At 46.3% G+C, this 24,067-nt stretch overlaps 1 long non-coding RNA gene across 1 annotated transcript; it reads left to right on the top strand.

Moving 5' to 3' along the window:
- The first annotated feature begins 15,532 nt into the window (after positions 1–15,532).
- LOC110342791 lies at positions 15,533–18,575 on the top strand. The gene is made up of 3 exons (XR_002384957.2): positions 15,533–15,637; positions 15,907–16,025; positions 17,822–18,575. It is a non-coding gene; the product is annotated as an uncharacterized LOC110342791 (long non-coding RNA).
- The last annotated feature ends 5,492 nt before the right edge of the window (positions 18,576–24,067 follow it).

The raw sequence follows: 24,067 nt of genomic DNA, 5'->3' as shown, positions 1-24,067 counted from the left end.
CAGCCAGGACCTGCAAGCAGTTATGAGTCTCTGCTTCCCCGGGAGGGGGAGTAGCGAGGCGGGGTCTAGGGTCACCGGAGCCCCGGAGTGAATTCGGTCCTTGTCCAGCAACAGAGTCTGGTAATGGGTCATCCTGGCATTGGTGAGCCAGCGGCCTGGTGGCTGCCTGAGCATAGATAGTCAAAGGCTGCCCCAACGTCAATTTGTCAAAGGGTTCAGTCAGATCAGGTAACCCCAGAGCTGGGGAGCTGAGCAGAGCCTTCTTGATGTCCATGAAGGCTTTCTCCTGGCTCTCCCCTCAGTCAAAGTTGTCCCATGATTCCCAGGTCTGCATCCTGCCATTCAAAGGCAAACAGTGGCTGGCTGTCTTTGTGTAACCGCAAGCAGAAGAAGGCATCCTTTAAATCCAGGACTGAGTATCAAACATAGTCAGGTGGCAGTCCACCCAGGAGGTTATAGGGATTGGGGACCATGGGGTGTATGTCCTCAACCCGCTTATTGACTTCCCGGAGGTCCTGGCTTCTTGACTGGCAACAGGGGAGTGTTCCAGGGGGACCGGCAGGGGGTTTGGGTCTCTGAAAGGTCCTTCTTTCTAAGTGAGGCCCCCTTTGTCCCTCTCTCTACCTATCCTGTCTCTGCGACTACTGTGGCCAACAGTTTAGTCATTTCTCTGTTACGCTTCTTGTCCCTTGCTATCCTGTCTCTCTCATTTCCTGTCTCTGACATTCTGTTTACCTCTTTTCTCTCTCTCTCTCTGAGCTTCTCTTTTATTAAAAAATGCGTTCTGTCTCCCTCAATACATCTGGTAGTGTATACCCCTGTCATATGGGTTATACATTCTGTAAGCTTCCTTAAGTCTTTCAAAAAAATGCGGCTGGCGATTCCTCTGCCTTCTGAACTATCTGTCTTACCTGGGCCAAATTTATAGATTGCTTATCCGTCTTTCGGAGACTCGCTACAAGCAACTGGCATTAAAGACATTAGATGGGTCCTACCTGCCTCAGTGGTGAAGTCCCAGTCTGGGCAGCATCAATTTCATTTGGAAGCTGCGTAGGTTGCCCATTTGCCCCAGGAACAATTTTTTCCGGGCTTCAAGAAGGACCCGCTGTCTCTCCTCCGAAGTTAGGAGGACTTGCAAAAAGCTGTTGGGCAGTGAGAACTGATTCTAATAGATCAGTCAGTCTCACGGGGTCTGCTGAAAAGGAGGGGTTATTATTTTTCCAGTTATAAAGATCAGAGGCAGAAAACGGCCAGTACTGTAATTGGCCATCATGGCCCGTCCGGAGGCAGGGCGGTTTAATCCGGAGCGGGCTGAGGCCGCGGCGCCACCCGGAAGGGCCGGAGCGTCTGCCGGGGAGCGGGGGGGGCGAGGGGCGTGGCCGCTCTCTGACCCGGTCCATCGCGGGCCGCAGGGAGGCAGACCCAGCTCCCCTCGCATTGTCGCCGGTCACATTCAGGGCGCCCTTCGCGCAGCGGCCGGGACGCTGAACGCGAACCGGAAATGGGCCGCAGCCCGAGCGGTGCCGCAGCGGCGGCGGCGGGGGTTAGGGAAGAGGAGGGGGAGGGAGGGTCATAGACCGGCACTTCCCAGGTAACTATATAGGGTACTTGGTCCGGGTGGCCCTGGGGTCCAGGATCCATGACTTTCTCTTTCACCTGGAAAATAATTTGAGAGTTAAAGATGCCATCTCGTGGCCAGCCAACATCAAAAGTTGGCCATTCAGAAGAGCAAAATGTGATCTTTGCTTCTTGCGCTCGACAGTCCGGTTACGAGCATCTCGAGAGCGATGACAAACGACATTCAGACGGACGAACAGATAAGAAACAAAAACAAACAGATTTTCGCTGCGCGGCTTTGACGAAAGTCAAAAGCAAATTCAGATCGGGGACGGGGGCCTTGTGCTCCCGTCCTTGTCCCCTATCAGGATGGAAACTCCCTCGGCCAGCGGGACTTCCCCAAACAGACGGGGCAGATTCCTAGGCATCTACCCCAAACAACCGAGTCCCTAGGAACTCCAGCTCCAGATACAGACCTGCCCCAAACAGACGAGTTCCCTAAGAACTCCAGACGGGGCAGATGGACATCTGCCCCAAACAGACGGGGCCCCAAACAGACGAGTTCCCTAAGAACTCCAGACGGGGCAGATGGACATCTGCCCCAAACAGACGGGGCCCCAAACAGACGAGTTCCCTAAGAACTCCAGACGGGGCAGATGGACATCTGCCCCAAACAGACGGGGCCCCAAACAGACGAGTTCCCTAAGAACTCCAGACGGGGCAGATGGACATCTGCCCCAAACAGACGGGGCCCCAAACAGACGAGGCAGATCGTGTCCTAGAGCTGCGGTCGGTGCCACCAGATACAGATGTATACAGCTGTATATTACAGACGCAGGCGCAATAAAACAACAGGCATAGACAGACAGACAGCAGACAACAGAAACAACAGAAATTTAGTCCGGACAATTCTTACCTCCCAGAAGTGGGTCGGTGGTCCCTGGGCGGGGTCTCAATTCCCGGCCAACGCACCAAATGAAAGACCCCAGGCGGGGGACTTTCACGGGAGGGAGACCCGAACCCAAGGAACACCGAGGCCACGAGCTTGGATGCAAACAGCAAGAGGCTTTATTGATAATACACGGGTACCCGGGGCGTCTCAGTCTCGGGAACTGAGAGCCCCGAGCTGGGGACTCAGGGGTTCTTTTATAGCAAAAAGCGCAGTACAGAAGCGAGAAGCCTAGTTACGGGACCCTGATTGGGTAATTTAAATGAGGCGGGGGCTCAGAACGAGATTTCTCTCATCTGGACAGAGAGGCAATTAAGGTTTCTCTCATCTGGACAGAGAGGCAATTAAGGTTTCTCTCAGAACTCAATTCTCGGCCTTGGCCCTATCTGAAGAACAAAGGTTTCTGTGCCTGCCCAATCTTTCTGGGCTGGCTGTGCAGACCATAGACACCTGGGCCCCTATCTGGACAGAGATAGTAGTGACTATGCAGCTGTAAAGACCTTGAGCTGAGCTTCCTTCTGATCAAAAAATGACTATTCGGCTGAGCTGTGGGGAAAGGAATTTTCCATAGGCCTCAGCCACCTGTGCTGGGCCGGGGTCTTTCATTCCCCCATTGCTCTTGTAACTGAATGAAATCTTTCATTCAGAGGTTTCTGCCATCTCGAAATCCCTTTGCTTTAGCTGCTGGTATTGCTGAGTCAAAACCAGTGATTGTACAATTGATAACCTTTCCTTTATAAACTGGATTAATCTGTTTAAGATGCATGGCCCGAACATCAGAATCAGCAATATAATGATCAGGGGTCCCATAATGGTGGATATGAGAGTCGAATACCAAGGGGACCTGTTATACCAATTCTGAAACCATCCCTGTTGGGACTCAATTAATTGGTGGTACTTTTGGTGTCTTTCTTTTATTTTAGCCAGGTTATCTCTTACCACTCCGGTATGGTCTGCGTAAAAGCAGCATTCTTCAAGAGTTACCTTCTCCTGTTTGTATAAATTAGCATCTCTAACAGCACATCCAGCTACCACTTCCTTCCAGAAGCCCTTCTTAGCTTCGTGTGTGCATGCGTGCGTGCATGTGTGCGTGTGTGTGCGCGCACCACAAATAAAATGTTATTTTTTTTTAACAGTCTTACTATGCAGCCTTGACTGCCCTTGAGTTCACATACTTCCACCAGAGGTCTGCCTTCCAAAGGCTGGGATTAAAGGTGTGGACCACCATGTCCTGATAAGCTCTTTTAAAAGAGATTTAATTTTATTTTTTTGTTTATGTACCTGTGTGGGTGACACATACATATAGGGTACCTGAGGAGGTTAGAAGAAGGCATTGATTGGGTCTCTGGGATCTAGAGATATAGGTGATTGTGAACCACTCAGTATGGGTGCTGGGAACCAAACTCAGGTCCTCTGGAAGAGCAACAAGTGCTCTGAGCCATCTATCTATCTATCTATCTATCTATCTATCTATCTATCTATCTATCTATCTATCTACCTTGAGGCAGGATCATCATATCTGTGTATACAAGTATGTATATATTATTTAATGTATTTGTATAATATAATGTGTATAATTGTATATACATTGTATGTGTTGTAATTTAAGGCAACTGGCACATGAGAGAAAGATGCCATGTGACAGGGTTCAACCAGAGGGTTTTGTTTTTGTTAGGGAAAGGAATCATAAGGGGAAAGTGAAGGGGGGAGACCAGCCTCCGGAGACAGGAGCAGCAGGAGAGAGGAGAAAGGAAAGAGGGGGGAGAGAGGGAGAGGGAGTAGGGGACAGACAGAGAGAGGGAGAGAGAGAGAGGGGGAGAGAGAGAGAGAGAGAGAGAGAGAGAGAGAGAGAGAGAGAGAGAGAGAGAGAGAGAGAGAGAGAGAGAGAGAGAGAGAGAGAGAGAGAGAGAGAGAGAGAGAGAGAGAGAGAGAGAGAGAAGGATGGGAGGTGGGCAGGGCCCTTTTAAAAGGGGACACAGTGAATATGCACAGGTGGTGCTCTTAGTGGCTGCAGCTGAGGGTGTATCCTGTCAGAACCCCAAGGACAGGCCCATATGGATGCCTGAATACTAGCAGTATGTACCTTCAGGTTGTGAACCATGATAGAGTCTTTCCTCCATAAGCTGTCTTGTGTCATGAATTTTGCCACAGCAATGAGAAAAGAAACAAATAAAGCCACTGTCCATCCATCTCTGAACCCTTTTTTTCCCTGGCTTTTTTGTTTTTATTGTGGTAAAATATAGATAGCATTTGTCAAATACACCATTTTAAAATATGGTTCCACTGATATTTAATACACGTGCAACGTTGTCCAACTACAATCTTTATCCACTTCCAAATTTCGTCACCCCAAACACACACTTGGCAATGCCTTCCAGTTCTCCCAAGGCCCCTGGGAATGGCAGCTTTCGTTCTGTACGGATTTGATTTTCTAGATGGCTCACATAAATAGAATTATGAGATGGTTCTTTTGTGACTGACTTGTTTCATTGAGCGCCTGTGCAAGCCTTGCCCATGCTGCACAGTACATCAGAATTTCATTCATTTGTGAAAGTGAATGCTATGCCTCTTGCATACGTATTCATCCATTCATCCATTCATCCACATGTGGCACTTGGCTTGCTGCCATATTTTGGCTTTTGTGTATAATGCTGCTGTGAATTTGGGTGTAAAAATATTGGATAGGGCCTTTTTTTCTTTTTCTTTTTGTTGTTGCAGTTCTGAGAATTGAATCTAGGGCCTGGGCAAGTGCTTTAATGTTGAACCATGCCCCTAGCTCCTTACTAGAGGATTCTAGGCAGGGGCTCTACCACTGAGCCACACCCCTGCCCCTCACTGGGAGATTCTAGGCAAGAGTTCTATTACTGAACTGTAGGTAAGTGCTCTACCACCAAGTTATACTCTCAGCCCTTCTTTAGCTTTTATTTTATTTTGAGGTACAATATATTCAAGTTTCAGCTTGCAATTCTCCTTCTCTAGTCTCTGATCGAGAAAAGCCTGTGCCACAATGCATGACTCATGTGGACATTTGTATTGTTCCTGTCACAGCAGTGATGATGCTGTCACAAAACCTGTCTCTTTGTCTCTCCTTTTCCAGTCGGGAATAATAACAAGTGTTCAGTACCCCATAATTCAGACCACAAAGATTCTAACAAGTGTTCATGAAGGAGCTGGATTAATTGAGAGAATCTGCACGGAATGCTTCAAGATCTCAGACTAGGGCAGACTTCTGAGATGTATACACACTCACACACACACTCACACACACACTTGCACACACATATTTGTCTGTGATGTATATATTTGTTCACGTGTAAGCACATGCACGTGTGTGGGTGCTTATGCTCATCTTACATTACGAGAAAGAATTTCTCCCTGAAACCAGAGTTCACTAATTTGGCAAGAGCAGCTGACCAGCAAAGCCCAAGCCTCCTTTTATCTGTACCTCTCCAGTGCTGGGATGACAGACGGGTCAGCACACCTGGCTCCTTATGTGGGTGCTGAGGATCTGAGCCCAGGTCTTTGTGTCCACACAACAATCTCTTTTTGCACCTGGACCATCTGTCCCCACACTGTATTACTCTCTTCATCTCGTTTATGTTGGGAATACAGGACATGTGGCACCACAGAGCTTGGTGGATCAACTTTGTTCTTACAGTTCATCAAATGGCTATTCCCCATAAGGCTAAAGCTACTATTAATGGATGGGACTTACAGAGGCGGAGGGGCTATGATAGTGTAGTTCACTCCCTTGTAAACTTTGTAAGCGCATCCCAGGACCTAGTCACTCTGCTTATTATTTTATCCAGACAGTCTAGGTATTTCCAGAGGTCTAGGTGATTGGCTTGTGGTACTTGAGTTATATCTGCAGCTTCTCTCCCTACCAGGGCATAACACACACACACACACACACACACACACACACACACACACACACACAAAGACTGATGTCTTCTCCTGACCTCACGTCTGACGATGCATGTGTGTGTGTGTGTGTGTGTGTGTGTGTGTCTGTCACACCTGTTCTATGCTTGTGTTTCTTGGAACAAATCACAGTTTCCTTAGCTTGTGGATGAAAGGCTCATCACCTTGTTGGTTAGGGGAACATGGTATACAGCAAGTTAAAATTAGCCCAGACTGCCCTTTACCCACCTCTCCAGTCTTTTCTCACACAGAAACACCTTTCACACCAACCCTGTGGATAACTGAAGGGTTATCAGCAGCCATTCTTCCATAATGTTGCACATGTCAATGCCTTTGCTTCCCATGACCGCTTCAGAAATATCCACTCAACTTAAGGGAGTCCCTTCTGAGGAGTAACTCCCGAGCTTCTCCTACTAGGTAAGATTGACCATTACCTTGCTAGGCTCATACTTGGTTCTTGCCAGGTGTGTGCATCTATGGTGTTTTATTTCTTTGATAATGCTTTCAGGTCTGTCTCCTTGCCAAATTGAGTAACATTGTGTGGCTACTTCCTCTGAATGGAAGCATTCCTTCCTGTAGGGAGGAGGGAAGCTTGTGTAACTTACTAGATTCAGGAAATGCATGAAATTTATAGCCCCAGGAAGCTCAAGAAACTCACACAACTTACAAAGTTCAGGAAGTTCAGGAAGCCTACAAGGCTCAGGAAGCTACCAGATTCACAATGCCTCTCCCCAAGGTTGCATTAGCGGTATCAATTGCTGATAGAGAGGTGACTCTTTTCCACGGAGTGTCCTGAAAATTGTGCAAGGAACTGCAAGGATGCAGTTTTTGTCAGTTGTTAAACACCTATGTGGGGATCAGCTTTTTTTGGTGTTCTATGCTCTTGCAAGCAAATAAGCACTCATCATTGGTCACAACTCAAAACAAATTCATTATTTGCTCTGTTATGACATGCCCATGTTAAGTAGATTCTTGTTCACATTTCCCCCGGAAGAATCATGCAACAAAACACCTGGATAGCAGTGACTTTGCTTTATATGTCAGTTATGTAGATGTTTCCTGTGGACTCAAACATTCTTGGGGGGGGGTCTCCCGAAACAACCAAGCAAGCAACGTACAAGAACCAGAGGCTCAGGAAACTTGCAAGTGTTGTTAGGCTTTTTCACAAAGTTACATAAGAAACAAATAATTGGTAGGTAAAAGGAGACTCTTTAGTGGTGTGGCTGCCTGCATGTTGTGCAGGGAGCTCCAATGTGGTAAATTTCCAGTAATCACCCAGGCTGACATGTGTGTAGCTTTTTGGTAGCGAAGGTGCTCGACTTATCTGTGCTCTTTTAAGTAACTCCTGGAAAGCCACTGGTTCACCAAGCTGCACTTTGTGAGTGAAGTCCTGAATGATTGTATGCTGGTGACACGGGCATGGACATGCCAAGGACCCCAAAGCCCCAGACCTGTGGGGAAATGGCAAAGCCTTCCTTAGGCTAGTATCAAGGAAGTGATGGTCTCCCTTCCTGGTCTGAGTGTGAATGCTGACAGTGTGTGTAGAAAATGTCCATGGAGTTTTCTTCCTCTGGATGGTTACGTCCTGAAGACTGCCCCCCAACAGAGACTATTCCTCCTGAAATTAGCTAACCCTGCCTCCTGATCCAGCTACTTACTATAGAGCCTGCTTCCTTATTTACTGCAATAACCTCAGTTCCTGTCCAGCTGTATGCAGTAACCCACATCTCTGTTCAATGCTAAATAATAAACACTGAGATTTGGGGGTGCTCTGGTTTGCCCATCAGAGAGCCAAGTCCACCCACCCAGCGTTTCTGTGTGCCCATGTGTCAGTCTATTATTTTTTCAGTATCTCCCTGTCCCCAGACAGCCCATCTAAGGAGCCTTGAAAGGACTCGGCAGTCTGTCAGTAGCCTCTCTTCCTAGTGTGAATTAATGTATTCCACCTAGGCAAAGACTCATAACAGTGTTTTATGTTCCAATTATTCCCAAATGTTCCTAGCATCATGCCTGGGACCAAGCTCTTTGCAAATGTTCTCTTTCTAAAGATCAAGTGAAGAAAATGAATTATGGATGTTGAGTGGCATGCTGTGTCTTGTATTTGTCAACCCTATTCGACTCTGCTGCTGAGGCCCTGGGCCCCTAGGATGAAAGGGAATAGCCTCATTCTGCCTTTCTTTCTTCAGCAGTAGGCTGACATTTCTTTGCCTCACTACAACACAAAGTAAAGAGAGGGTTTTACCCCAACCAAGCAACAGCTTTTTCTATACCAGTGTACCACGGTAGGAGGTTCTGTTGTGATTACGCCTATGTTTGTGGACAGAAACATGGGCCCTACATTGTAATAGCAGTGATGAGTGGACACCGGAAGACTGAAACTTGAAGAGGAGGAGCTACCAGGAGTGGGGTACCCGGATCCCAGAGTGGCTCCCAGCTCTAGTGTTCCTTTCTGTTCAGAGAGACATCCACTCTTCTCTGAGCTGCTTGCCACTCTTCTAATTAATCAATGGAGAGAATGAACCCACCAGCCTAGAGTGATGTCCATTCTTGCTTTGTGATGCAGAAGGTAAGCTGATGCCCTGAGAGACAACAGACACAGAGGCAAAATGCCCCAGTGGGATGCATTGCCTTCACTCGCCTGGATCTGACTTTGCTTCAGAGTGGATGGGCTGTGGTTCCTGTGCCAGCGAGAGAACTCACTTCCTGGGCAATGAAGCTCCTCCACCAGCCATGCTGGAGAGTCCTTACATGCTTGCCTGCCCAATGGGTTTTTGCCTATTGAAAGTTTTCACATGTCCTCAGTGCAGTTCTGCCTGGCATTTGGAATCCACATGATAAACAACAGTTGGCTTTGAGTTACTGAAGCCTATTGGCTAATTATGGAACAGAATACTTGCCAAAGGAGGCTTTTTATTGGGCATGGGCCAGTCAGGGAAAAGTGGGCAAGTTAGATGCTGTCTTGTCTCCAACTTGGCTCTGAGGTTGGGAGAGCCATCTTAGGCAAGCCTGCAGTGTGGAGGAGAGGCAGCCATGATTCTGCTCAGTGAGCTTCTTTCAGTTTCTGATTCCCCAGTGATGCTCACACGGCTCCTGGGAGGGAGGTACCATCCTGTGTCCTATTTTTTCAGACTCTTCCATGAAGCCTATGACAGACAGGGAGACTGACTCCTATTTTACAGCTTAAAAAGATCAAATTTGAAATGGGAGATGATAGAATTGAACCTGAAATTGGATCTTTGTCATTCAAATTCCGGAACAAATAATGCCAACACTCTCCTTCCCTCCCTCCCTCCCTCCCTCCCTCCCTCCCTCCCTCCCTCCCTCCCTCCCTCCCTTCCTTTCTTGTTCCATTCCTCCCACCTTCCCTCTCTCTCCCTCTCCCCCTCCCACTCCCTCTCCCTCATCTGTCTTATCTCTCCTTTTCTTCCCAAAGGTCAGGTAGATATTAGAGTTATCCAAGCAGGGAAGACCTCATGTCCCAACCACCAGCATCATCTTTATCCTTTTCCCTTTTATAGTTTTGTAGTGCTGGGGTTGGAATCCAGGGCCTTGAACATGCTGTGTAAGTGCTCCATCACTGAACCACAACCCTCACTGGAGGATTCTAGGAAGGTGATTCACCACTGAGCCACTCTCCCAGAATCCCATTGGACAGTCTGAGGCAGGAACTCTACCTCTGAGCTATCTTTGGCTCTGACATTACAGACATGCATGGTTGTGTCTGCTTTGTCTTATGTGGGTTCTGGCGATCCGAACTCAGGTTCTCACGTGTGCAAGACAAACATGTTACTGACTGAGCTAATCGTTCAATCCTTCTTTTGCTGTTGAGAGTCAAAAGTGGGCATCTCATGAGATTAATGGCATCATGTCACTCGTTTGAAGTTGGAGACATTCAATTTTAAAAGACTTTATTTTAAATTATGTTTATATATAATGTGTCTGTGGATGAGTATGTGCACATGTGGGTGTAGGTACCCAAGCATCTCATTACCCAGAGTCAGAGTTAGTTGTCTGCCACCTGATGTGCATGCTGGGATCTGAACTTGTATCTGCCATAAGAGCAGTGCATACTTTTAACTACTGAACCATCCCCCTAGTCTTGGTCATATTCAATTTTAATTGGAAATTGTACACCATGGAAATATCCAGGATCTCTCATTTTCTTCCCCTTTAGTTGTTTGCATATGAGTAATGCCTCTAGACAGTACTGCTGGCTCTGCATCTGCTCTGTAGAGCTACTGGGTGCTATTGGATGTTTTAGGTAAAGAGTGAGACAACTACCCATTGTGCATGTTGGGTCATATTAGACTCACTGTGTGCCATTCAGTGTGCTACTCAAGGATGAACCAATTGACCCACTGTGTGCTCCAGTTGTGCATTTGGGTAATGATAGTCAACTAGGTCACTCATGAATGTAATTCTAGGATGCCAAGCCAAGCCCTGGGATACACACACATTCCATTACACTTGGCTTTTTATTTTTATATAGATTCTGGAGATGAATGGGTCCTCATACTTGCAAGGTAAGGACTTTATCAATTGAGCCTCTTCTAACTCCTGGCTCTACCTTTCCTTAATGCTTCATATGCCAGGATGTGGTCATGTGGTCACCCCACAAAGCTCCTATGCAACATTTAGAAGGAAGAAGTTTCTGAATGGTTGTGTCTCTGCCATGCTGGGGAAGCCCTGTTTCCTCTGGGTATCAGGTCTATAGCTGAAACACAGAAGTTCTGATCTATGAGATCTACAAGGATGTCTGTCTGCTCTAAGAGCCTGTTAGTGTCTTCCTTCAACATTATTGAACTAAACAAGGGTACTGTTCAAAGCTGATCGGGTTCATCTCTTGTTCTTGGCCTGGCTCCCCAGTGTCTTTCATTGTGGGGATAGAGTCATCCCTTCACATTTTAGTCTGCTCAACATGCTAACAAGAGCATTAGCACCTCCTCACCTCTCTGGAAACACTGTCCAGACCTACCCCTCCCCTGCAGTCTTCAGAGAGGCCAAATCTGAACTTGTTTCATCAAGGCCAAATGTCAATCATAAGAAGAAATCTATATGAAATTTAATTGCAGGATGTACTGAGTAAATTTAATGAGAGAAATAAGAGATGGGAGAATTCCCCTGTTCTCAGTGCATGCATAATGCTGACTTAAATGGACTCTCTGGGGGTGCAAGGGAATCGCAGTCCTGAAATTTACACACTGAGAGAGCACATCGAGTGGACCCCGGAAGGTGAAGGTCATAAATCAGAATCGTTTAACCGGCTTTGAATGATTGCTCCAACTTGAATGGAGAGGAGAGCTGGCTGCGGCCCCAGCCGTCACTGTGACTCCAATTGCCGAAATGCCACTCAGTATTCATAAATCAGCGGTCATTAGCCCTCTGAATACTACCTGTCGGCTTCCTAAACACATTTCCAACCTGCTAATGGAGATTTGATGGGCAGCCGCTCTCAAGGAAAACAAATGGCAGCATCACTCTGACAGACCTGGAAATGTGTCTTTTTGGAACCCCGAGTCACTCTGGGGTGAAGCTGCCTCTGCAGAAATCAGTCTTTGCATGAAAAGATTATTATTACTCCCTCCCGACACTTGTCATTCCCATAGACGGCAGCTTTGATGTTTCTGTCTCAATTGTGGGAATTCCGCAGAAGATCAGACCCAAAGAGTCGAAAGCTTCGATGCAATTGCCAGTTCATCCCTGTTTACCCATGGTAATTGGAAAATAAGTGCATGGCCCAGCAAAAGGCCACAGCATTTACTGGATTGCAGGGGAGAAAGTCAGGAGCATGGAGTCGAGGGAAAGACATTGTAATGGGAGCGTCTGTCACTTTGGTAACAAATTTGGGGACGAAATGGAGAAATGGAAATGAGAGCATGAACTCAGAGGGACATGAAACCAGAAAGCGATTTCATTACTGTAGATCCTGGAGTCTGTGTTCATTTTCTCTGTATCTTGTCTCTGGGCCGGATTCATAAATTATATATAATGGTGACCAGGCTTGTGGGGAAGAGCGTCACATTGTCTCGAGTAATAGGTACCACTCCACAGCACTGCATTTTAAATCTGTCTTAAGTGAGATTGGTTATGTGGATGTTGGGAGATGGGCTGGGACATTTATCTCATGCTTGCTTCTGCCTTGAAAAAAAAAAGGACCAAAGGAAGGAAAAGCCAAAGGAACACTGTTTCCACATCTAATCTTTCACCTCAAATTGATTAGTCAATGAGAATAGAAAGCGTTTTACTTTGTTTTTAAAATATTTATCCTATTGATTAAAAAAATTGTGTATTTGTGTGGGTGTGTGCACATATGTGTGGGTGCCTGGGGAGGTCAGAAGAGGGTGTAGGATTCCGGAGAGCTAGAGTTACAAGTGGTTATGTGTCGCCTGATGTGGGTGCTAGGAACTGAACTCAGAACTGAGAAGAAGGTGCTTTTAACTGCTGAGATATCTCCCCAGGCCCTTCAAAACACTTTAGATGCAAAATCCTCCTGTGTTCTACACAGACGAGGAAGCAGGGACAGAGAGGGGGAAGGGTTTACCTTGGATGCTCAGAACTCTTGATCTGGAATCCGGATGAATTTCCATGCAAAGGAGTAACAGATGAACAATCAATCAAACAACACAAACGTACATACATTCTGGAACTGGGGATGTGGCTCAGTGGGTAGAGTGTCTAGCACACAAGAGTCGGTGGGTTTGACCCCCCCCCAGCACTGCATAAACTGGGCTTAGTGATGTGTGTCTTCCATCCCAGCATGACATTCTGTCTCCAAAACAAAGAAAGACAGTGAGCTGGCAAGATGGGTGAGTAAAAGCTCTTGTTGCCAAGCTGATGACCTGGGTTTGATCCACCCAAAACCATGTGCACGGGTGGAGTGTGAGCACTCACTCACATGAGCATGCAGACATGCACATATGTGCACATAGACACACACACACACACACACACACACACACACACACCATAATAAATAAATGAAAAAAACTTTTCTACCCGGTTTTGTTTGTCACATCACACTATTAGATCTCAAAGCTTCAGCCTTGGCTCTACGCAGCTGATTCTAGAACACTCTTCCCTGCCCTTGTTCCCAGTGAGCTTCCTCTGCCTTCCCTGTGGCGGAGCCATGGACTGACTGGCTGATGCTCCCCATAGCCTTCTGCAGAAATGCGCTAGCACATGTATTTGCATTTATTTATTGCACAATGCTCATGAGCACACATCTCAAATTCTCGAGGCAGGCTTGACTGACATCTGTGATTTCCCAACTTCACAGCAGCCCTGAGAGATTGGGACGCTTCATTTCATGTCCTCAGTGGGAATCATGGTGTGGCTAAGATCTGGTGACTGAGCACACTTTCCTTTAGCAGAAGCTGAGAAAATGAGAAAAACCAAAGGAGTCCTTTGTTGCTGCTGTGGAATGGCAGCGGGAAAGGGCACCATTATTAGTTCCGTAAGAAACCTGTTGAACTGTACAGGAGCAACAGAAATGAGCTTGAGAAGTGATGAACGAAGAGAGAGAGTGTCATGGTTTGAATGTTAGATGTAACCCATAGGCTCATGTGTTCGAATACTTGGTCCCCAGCAGGTGATAGTGGTATGTGTGTGTGTGTGCCTGTGAGTACAGGTGTGTGCATATGCATGCATGTTATGACACTTTTTCTGGGGGAGAGACAGCACACACACACACACACACACACTCATACACACACATACACACACATACACACTCACACACGGACTTGTCTTCTACTCATCCCAGACAGGCAACCCAAGACAGACCAAAGTAACACCCTCGAGAAAGTCTGATATGTATTTATGTATTGGGGTTGCTAACAGAAGTGTGTATGAGGGGTTACTTACAGGAGAAGGGATGGCTTAGAGGCAGCATCATCATCGAAAACCTTACTCCACCCGGCATGAATGGGAACTCATGAAAGCTGTGTCCCTTGAGCTCTCTTCATGGTTTGACAGGCTTGAGATTTCTCTTGACATTCCATTCCTATTCATCACAACTGGGATTACAAGCTCCTGCTATCACCCCCAGCTTCCTACATGTGTTCTGTGATTCTAAACTCAGAACTCTACAAACCAAGTCGTCTTTCCTGCAGGTAGCATAGTTTGGAGCAAGTTATAGAATCTTGAGAGGTGGTGCCTTACTGGAGAAAGCGGTTACTAGGGGTCTGTTGCTGGATTTTCTTGTCCCTCCAGGCCCCTGCCGCCCTTCTCAGCCCCAAATAAACCCACAGACGCTATATTAATCATGAAACTGTTGGCCAATGGCTAGGGCTTCTTATTGGCTCGCTCTGTCTTAACTATTAACCCATTTCTATCAAGCTATGTATTCCTCTGAGGCTGTGGCTTACCTGGTAACGGCCCGGCATGCTGTTACTCCTTTGACAGCATGGCGGCTCTGTGCTGGGCTTCCTTTCCCAGAATTCTCCTTGTTTCCTAGTCCCGCCTAACTTCCTGCCTCATATTCGCCAAACAGTGTTTTATTCATCAACCGATAAGAGAAACACATATACAGAAGGACGTCCCCCATCAGGGGTGAGATTTAGTAACAGCTCATCTCTAGTTTCACTTGGCTTCTTTGCTTTCTGACTAAGGATACCGTGTGGCCAGCTGGCTCATGCCATTTCCACCACCCACCATGATGGATTGAACCCGCCAAACTGTGAGCCAGAACACCCCTTCCTGAAGCTGTTTCTTGTCAGGTACTTGGTCACAACAGCCAGGAAAGTGATGGACACAGAGCATGCGTGACACGTAGTAGACAGTGGGTCATCTCAGAGGTGCCAGGACTGGCTCTGAGTGGGATAAAGGGTCGTATCTGTGACGTTCTTGCTCATTTGTAAAAGGGAGATTCCTCAGGCTTCACACGTGAGGGTCAAGCTGACATTGACTTTCTTTTATTTATTTATTTATTTATTTATTTATTTTTGGTTTTTACGAGACAGGGTTTCTCTGTATTGTTTTGGAGGCTGTCGGTCCAGCCCAGCCTCGAACTCACAGAGATCCGCCTACCTCTGCCTCCCGAGTGCTGGGATTAAAGGTGTGCGCCACCACCGCCCGGCTGACATTGACTTTCTTGTTTTCAGCTCTGTTTCATGAAACCTGTGTTGAGTTGATGCTGTTGCCTCTCCGGTGATGACATTGTCTGAGTAAAGCAGAGGAATACTGGAGAGAGGTTGGGTCCTTTGGAAGGTGGGTTCTGAGACCCTGGGAGGCAATAGTTTTTTTCAGGAAGAAGTAGAAAAATTACAGAGGGTGTTTCTTTTAGCTGTTTTGTCACAGAAATGAGAAAAGGTGAATAATACTGGGTCTGAGGCATAACCACACTTCTCGACTGCTTTTAAATTTATGTATGTCATGTATGAAAGACTGGGTTTCATTTTGACATTTCTATAGTGGATATAATGTATTTTGATGATTGTCACTCTATTATTATTGTTGTTGCTATTATTTTGAAACAGAGCCTCACTGTGTAACCTTGATTAGCCAATTCACTACGAAGTTCTGTCTGGTCTGGAACTCACTGTGTAGACCAGGCTAGCCTTAAACTGTCTCTTCCTCCCAAGTGCAGGGATTAGAGGTATGTGACATATTTTTATAATTAGTTAATTGTTATTATTTGAGTGTGTGTGCGTGTGTTTGTGTGTGTGTGTGTGCGTGCACGTGCCCTTATGTGAGCATGTTGAGGCCAGAAGAGGGCACTGAGTCCCCTGGAACTGGAGGTGCAGGCAGTGAGATGTGGGAGCTGGGAACCAAACTTGGGTCCTTTGTAAGAGCCACAAGTGCTCTTCACTGCTGAGCCAGCTCTCCAGGCTCCACAGCTCACTGTCTCCTATCCCCCTTGAGGTGAGAGCTGTTTTCACTAACCAGACATTCTCACCCATCCTTCTTACAAATCATTCATTAATTCTATTAGTGTTTACTAATCTCTTACTGTATAGACTATATACCATGGGGCATGAAGACTACAGCAGTGAGTAAGAAGATGAAAGACCAGATACAGAGACCCACAGCCAAACATTAAGCTGAGCTCAGGGAACCCTGCTGAAGAGAGGGAGGAAGGATTGTAGGAGCCAGAGTGGTCAAGGACACCACAAGAAAACCATGAGGAACTCAGTGTCTGAACTAACAACCAGGGACCAACCTAGGCCCTCTCTCTATATGTGATAGTTATGTAGGGTGGTATACTTGTGGGACTCTTAACATTGGGAGCAAGGACTGTTCCTAATGCTTTGGCTGGCTCTTGGGACCCTACTCCTCATACTGGATTGCCTTGGCCACCCTAATTACAAACAGAGGTGCTTAGCCTTATTGCAATTTGATGTGCCATGTTTTGTTGATATCCATGATATCCATCCTGCCTGTTTCTGAACAAAAACAGAAGAGGAGAGGATTGGGGGTGTGTGTGGGAGGGGAGTCAAGGGGAAGGAAAGGGAAGAGAGGAGGGAGGGGAAACTGCTGATAGGATGTAAAATAAATAAATAAATAAACAAGAAGCTGTTGGCCATAGAGAGAGGGAGTGAAAAAAATAGGCGCTGGCTTCTGTACGCGTAATTAATTGGTTGGCTCATAAAGGGTTAAGGGAGAAGGGAGTGCTCAGAAGGCTGGGCAGGGAGATTCTTATGGGATGTTCTGTGGCTTCTCTGAAACCTTCTGTCTCCAGCACTGGCACTGCAAGTGTAGACACCATGCCTGCCTTTCAAGAGTGTGTTCTGCAGACTGATCTCAGTGACCATGCTTGCACGGCTTGTGCTTGCCCTACAAGCAGTCTCTCAGACCTGTCAGAGAGAAATTACAAGTGTGTGTGTGTGGTATGTATGTGTGTGTGGTATGTATGTGCATATGTGTGTGTGTGTGTGTGGTATGTATGTGTGTGTGCTATATATGTATGTGTATGTGTGTGTGGTATGTGTGTGTGTGGTGTGTGTGTATGTGTGTGTCTGGTATGTATGTATGTGTGTGTGGTATGCATGTGTGTACATGTGTGTGTGGTATGTATGTGCGTATGTGTGTGTGATGTGTATGTGTGTGGTGTGTGTATGTATGTGTGCATGGTGTGTGTATGGGTGTGGTATGTATGTGTGTGTGCTATATATGTATGTGTATGTGTGTGTGGTATGTGTGTATGTGTGTGTATATGTGTATGTGTGTGGTGTGTGTGTGTGCATGCATGTGTGTGTGTGTGTGTGCGTGCATGTGTGTGTGGTGTGTCTGTGTGAGGTACCCAGGTGCATGGCCTTTGGAGGCCAGAAGAGGATGTCAGATCCCCTGAAGCTGAAGTTAGGGATAGTTGTGAATTAATGTGGGTGCTGCGATCTGAACAGCAATCTCCAGAAAGAGCAGTAAACACTCTTAACCACTGAACTCTCTCTGCAGCTCCTGTGATTAAGGGGGAAAATATCAATGAAATGGGGAACCATGAGCTGAGCTGATTCCTGCCTCCGTCTATACTTCCTGGTCCACTGTGGCGCGAACAAGCTCTGCCACGCACTCACACTGCCTCGGCCGAAGCTGCCTTTACCTCTCCTCTAAAATTCTCTGAAGCCATGAGCCCAGTGAATCCTTCCTTAGCCGGCTCCTGCCAGGTGTTTGGTCGCAGCCTCGAGCTTCTTGTCTGAGCGATGAACTGCATTTCTTTACACTGCATTGGAAAGCGTGCACCTGCTTCTCTTATTTAAAGGGAAATGGAATCCTGGAAGATGAACCCGCTCGTCTCCTTGGAAACCAAAAGAAGATGAAACTTTGGATTTTTCTTTTTCTCCTGCTTTGAGATAATACATAAATGTGGGTAACCTCTTCTAAATTTCAACACCCTTTCCTTACTTCTCGCGATGGCAAAAGGCAAAGATCTATGCCCCAAACTCTTGTATCTATAATATGAAAAATGCTCTAGTATATTTGCTTCCGCCAGAAACATATTACCACATTTATTTTCAATTTCAAAGAGTGACTGGAGTTGGGACTTTCTGAGAGTCACTAACACAATTTGGTTAGAATGAGGTGCAGGTGTGTGCCTGTGTGTGTGCGTGCACGGGCCTGTGCAGAATTCAGGCTCGGATGCATTTTTTCTCTCTTTGGCCCCGACGAAGGCTGTACTAACTTGTACTACACAGCTCACTCTGGGGATCTGACTCCCTGTAAAGCTGCCGTGTCTTGGCTCCAGAGCCCCTGAACGTTCCGGCACACCTTTCTGTGGCCCAAGCGACAGTGCCCACCACTCTGTCTCCTTTCGTCATTTCCTGTCACCCTAGGTCTGCTCTTACACGTCTCTCAGCCCCCGTCGGACCATTTCAGGTCCTCACTCTGAATCCTCAAATCTCCAACATATTCTGCTTCCCAACGAGGGCCAGGGGTCCTTCTTTTTCTGTTGCTGTGATAAAACACCCCAACAAAAGCAACGCAAGGGAGAAATGGTTTATTTTGGCTCACAGTTCAAGGGTATGCTTCATCCTGGCCAAAAAAAAAAAAAAAAAAAAAGTCCAGGCAGCCGGACCTTGAAGCAGCTGTTCATGTCACATCCATAATCAGGATGCAGAGGGGGGGGGTGCATGCTGCTCTTTTGTTCTCTGTCTGTCTGTCTGTCTGTCTGTCTGTCTGCCTGTCTGCCTGTCTGTCTGTCTGTCTGTGTCTCTCTGTCTCTGTCTGTGTCTCACTTCCATAGTCCAGCCAGGGAATGGTGTCACTAACGCACAGTTTGAAGGTCGTCCCACTTCAGTTAATGTGCTGAAGATAACCCCTAAGGTGCATGCCCAGGGGTTTGTCTCCCAGATGGTTCTAGACCCTGTCAAGTTGATGGTTCACACCAAGAATCACAGCCCTCTTCCCACATCTGCTTGTGGAATCTTTGCCTGGTTTATATTGCTGTCTCACTAACACTGGGGCTGGATTAGACAATTAGGACTATGCGTGTTGTATAGCTCTCTCCTCCCAATTGAAACGTTCCTGCCTGGATTGAGGGACCTTAAGGCTCAGAAATAAGATGCAACTTACAAGTCTCAAAAAGCACTGGAAACTTGCAGGCTTTTCAAGGTTTCTCCCTGAGGTCGTATAACCAGTTACAATTGCTAGCGAGCTGCTCTCATCATCAGAACTGCCTGAAAGTCATTTGGGGAGCTCCAGGGATGTGGTTTTTGTGCTTTGATGAACTTTTCAGAGATACAGCTTTCTTTAAGTAACTAAGCCCAAAAAACTCATGGGTTCTCCTAGCTCGAGTTCTGTGGAATAGTCCTTTGGCTGGTCACTGGTGTTGTAACTAGAGTGAGTGGATGCTTGCTTATATTGCTGCGGGAAAAGCTACACAATAATAGGACATTGGCTTCTAGAGCAACAGAGACCAGAGGTCAAGTAAATGGCCTGTGGTCAAACTGGGCTTGAAAGTGAAGTCCTGAGTGGAGAGCATTTATAAGTGGAGAAGGGCTGACATGCTGCCTGGTGGGCAAGATTTCGTATTTATTCCTCTTGCTGCACGGTGCATATGACCCTCAGGCAGGATGGTCCCTGAGGACTAATTAAAGTGTTAATCCCCAGAATGGCATTGGAAGGATGTATTCCAGGATTATAAGGAAAATAGATACTGAGGATCAGGCTATGTCTCCTGAAGAATTTGACAGCAGAATTCCTGCAAGACTCAGCAACTCAGCTCCTAAGTGTATTCCCCAAGTAGCTGAAGACAGATTTTCAAAGCTTTGTCTGTGAAAACTCATTCACAGTGGCATTCATAATGCCAAAGACAAGCCACGGAAACTCCCATCGTCAGTGGAATACAGTGTGGAAATCCTTGCAATAGAATATTACTTCTCAATGAAAAGGAATGAAATACTAACACTTGGCATAATGCGGCTGGACCTTGACATGTTATCTTAAGTTAGAGACACCATATTAAAGAGTCACCTAATAAACTGTTTCTCTATTATGTTGCTTTTGTCAGAGTATTTTTATCATAGTAATAGGAAAAGATAGTTATTAAATATACTATGTCCAATATTTATTTCCTTCTTACTGATTCCCACTATATCTAATGTAAAGCACTCGGTGAAACATCACTTTCATATATTTGTATTATCACACATTATATTGCTTTATTTTATTAGTCTCCTTTCTGCTTTATCATACAAGCGAGTTTCCTATTACACAAATAAGCAAGATTAGAAAATAATAAGCTCTCAGAATTATTTACTAGCTACTTTAAAAAATGTACTCATTTATTTGTTAAATTTTATTTTATAATAAAGTGTGTGTGTATGTGTGTGTGTGTGCATGTGCACACTGAGTGCAGTGCCCACAGTGATCAAGAGAGGGCAGCAGATTCTCTAGAGCTGGAGTTATAGGTGGTTGTGAGCTGCGGGACATGGGCGCTCAGAACTGAACTCAAGTCCTCTGTAAGAACAGTAAGGGCTGTTAAGTGCTGAGCCATCTTTCCAGCCCTGTTAGCTGTTTTGTCTTAGGCAGGTCATTTAAATTCTGAGTCTTACTTTTCACGTCTATAAAATTTGCATAATAATATCTACCTTTGAATTGCGATGTGAAGGAAATCTGAGAATATCTACCAAGCTCTGGATCATATTAGTCATTGGGTAAATGTAGCACCCCCCTTTTTTCCTGGCTCATTCTCTCCCCATCAGGAAATATTCTCATAGCAGACATTCTCTCATTACGCTGTTATATATTACAGCGAACTTAAAGCAATGTCTTTCCCCACCCCCAGATGGATTTGATTTGATTCTCAGTCTGTGGAGTTTCTGTTATAAAAATGAGAGATGTGTTTCTAGAACTTTCCATTTAAGGGATAATTGCAATCTTTTGTCAGTTTGTTGAAACACTGAAGTCAATGGCTAGGAATTTTCTCAGCCTTTAATTTTTTTTTCCACCGCAAAATTACATTAGAAACTTGTGGTTAAGTATTTGTCCACTGCTTCCATAATGGTCCTTGTGGAAACTTGGGTGAAATAAAATCTGAATTAGAAAAGTCATGAGTTGTTAAATATAACAGGATTTCTGTGGAGTCCACAAGGACTTTATTGGTTGAGAGTGATTCAGAAACACTTTATTAGAAGTATTCTAGCTGGTAGTGGTGGCACACACCTGTAACCCTAGCAGGGGATTCAGAGCTTGAGGAAATCCTAGGTTACATAGTGAATTTCAGGCCAGCCTTGTCTCAGGAGACCTTGTCTCAAAAATTCAACCCAACCCAAACTAAATCAGAGAAGACCCATAATAACAAAAAAAGAGATGTAGGTCTTGGGGAAATAGCTCAGTCAGTAAATCATTTACTGTATGAATTCTAGAACCCAGTTTCACCCCCAACTCCAATGTAAAACCTTGGGTATAGTGGCCTTGTCGTCTTAGGGCTGGGGATGGGCAAATTGGAGACAGGAGGATCCCTGGGGTTTGCTGGCCATTGTTAATCACCAAGTCTTGGCTCCCAGTGAGAGATACAAGTAAGTAGAGCAGATGGCTCCTGAGGGGTAACACCCAAGGTTGACTTCTGGCCTCATGAATGCACACAGAAACCACACACACACACACACACACACAGTCACATACACACAGAGTCACACACACAGAGTCACACACATAGCCACACACATGCACAAACATAGAGGCATACACACATGCATACAGACACACAGACACACACATGCACATGAACACAGACACAGACACACATACATGCACACACAGAGACACACAGACACAGACGGAAACATATAGACACAGACACACAGACACATTAGCACACAGACACAGACACACAGACACAGGTATACACATAGACACATTCACACGCACACACACGGATACCACAGACAGACAGACACCCCGAATGGAATGTTCTAGTGGACTGAAGGCTGTTCTTCCCAGGTGTGGGAGTGTGGTCACTTCCCAGTTCAGCCCCAGGCTGCTGAGCAGTGGCCTTCACATCCTCCCCCTCCACAGTGGGTAGTGTGGAAGCCATGGAGATGTCTGATTGCATCCTCAGTACAGGTCATGTGATCCAAACTGTGGGTCCAAAATAGCACATGGGGAAACTCAGCGGACTCCCCCTACATCTCAGCAGAACCCCCTCCCCCACATCTCATTAGAACTATCACCTAACCAACAGTTTGACTGGCTAGAAGCCTATGCCACTTTTAAAAAATGTAACTGTCTTATGCACGTGAGGGTTTGCCTGTGCATATGTCTGTATACCACAGGCACGCCTGGTTGTTGTGGGGGTCATAAGAAGGCATTAGATCCCCTGGAGCTGGAGTTACAGAGAACTATGAACAGCTGGTGGACACTGAGACTCAAACCTCGGTCCTCTCTCAAAGAGCAGCAAGTGTTCTTAGCCACCGAACCATTTTTCTAGCACAATTTCTAGCCCAGCACTTTACTGCTCACTTTGACCAAGTATGGGACAAAGCGCCTGGTTTGAAGCCACCACAGTCCCTCATTGGTGGAAAGGTGTGGGGACTGAAGGGTGAGACTGCTTGCTTTCGCGTGGGCAGGTGAGGTACAGAGACAAAATGAAGTAGGGCGAACCCGTCAAGCCTCACAACCTGTCCTTGGTGACTCTTCCTCCAACCAGCTTGTACTTCCAATGATTCTACAGCTTCCCAACGTAGCTCTTAGCAGCTGGGACCAAGCCCTCAAATGTGGGAGACAGTTCGTGGTCAAACCACCACACGATGGTTTTTAGTGGATCCAACTAAGAGGCTGCCTGGGGAGATGGCTAGTGCCGGAAGTGCTTGCTTACAAGCGTGAGGACCTGAGTTCGAATCCCCAGTACTCACACACAAACACGCAAGTGCATGCCTGTAATCCCAGCACAAGGCAGACTGAGATAGCATTCCTGGATCTTGCTGGTCAGACAGTTTAGATCGGTGGTTCTCAACCTTCCTAATGCTGCAACTCTTTAATACAGGTCCTCCTGTTGCCGTGACCCTCCAGCCATAAAATGATTTTTGGTGCTATTGTTATGAGTCATAATGTAAATATCTGTGTTTTCTGGTGGTCTTAGTCAACCCCCTGTGAAAGGGTTGTTTGACCCCAGAGTTGTCACAGCCTTCCAGGTTGAGAACCATTGTTTTAGATGAATGGTGAACTCTGGGTTTAGAGAGAGAGAGAGAGGGAGAGGGAGAGAGAGAGAGAGAGAGAGAGAGAGAGAGAGAGAGAGAGAGAGAGAGAGAGAGAGAGAGAGAGAGAGAAGCTTGGACCTTGTTCAAAAAGCAATGTGGAGAGTGACTGAGGCAAACAGTGGGTATTGACCTCTGGTCTCTACATACACATGTGTATGTGCATAGAAACAAACCTATGACTCACACACACAACGCGCGCGTGCGCGCGCGCGCGCGAGCGCACACACACACACACACACACACACACACACACACACACACACACACAGACTATACTCCAATTCCATTACGGGAGGCAACAAGACATGTTTCTTCCAGACTGTTCTAAATTGCCCATCACCGCTTGTTTTGTCTCTGGATTGGTTAATCACTTCCTCCCGGGTTTGCTCAGGTCTTTGTCTCTCCCTCACTCAGTTCAGCCACAGACCTCATCAGAACCCCACCTGTCATACAGGCAAACAGCTGCATCTTGAGCTTGGAAACTGATGGCGAGGGAAAAAAAGTG

Source organism: Mesocricetus auratus, unplaced genomic scaffold, assembly GCF_017639785.1.
Source record: "Mesocricetus auratus isolate SY011 unplaced genomic scaffold, BCM_Maur_2.0 Super-Scaffold_100025, whole genome shotgun sequence".
Classification (NCBI taxonomy): domain Eukaryota; kingdom Metazoa; phylum Chordata; class Mammalia; order Rodentia; family Cricetidae; genus Mesocricetus; species Mesocricetus auratus.
The sequence above is the reverse complement of the archived record's forward strand: the minus strand, read 5'-3'. Positions and strand labels throughout refer to the sequence as shown.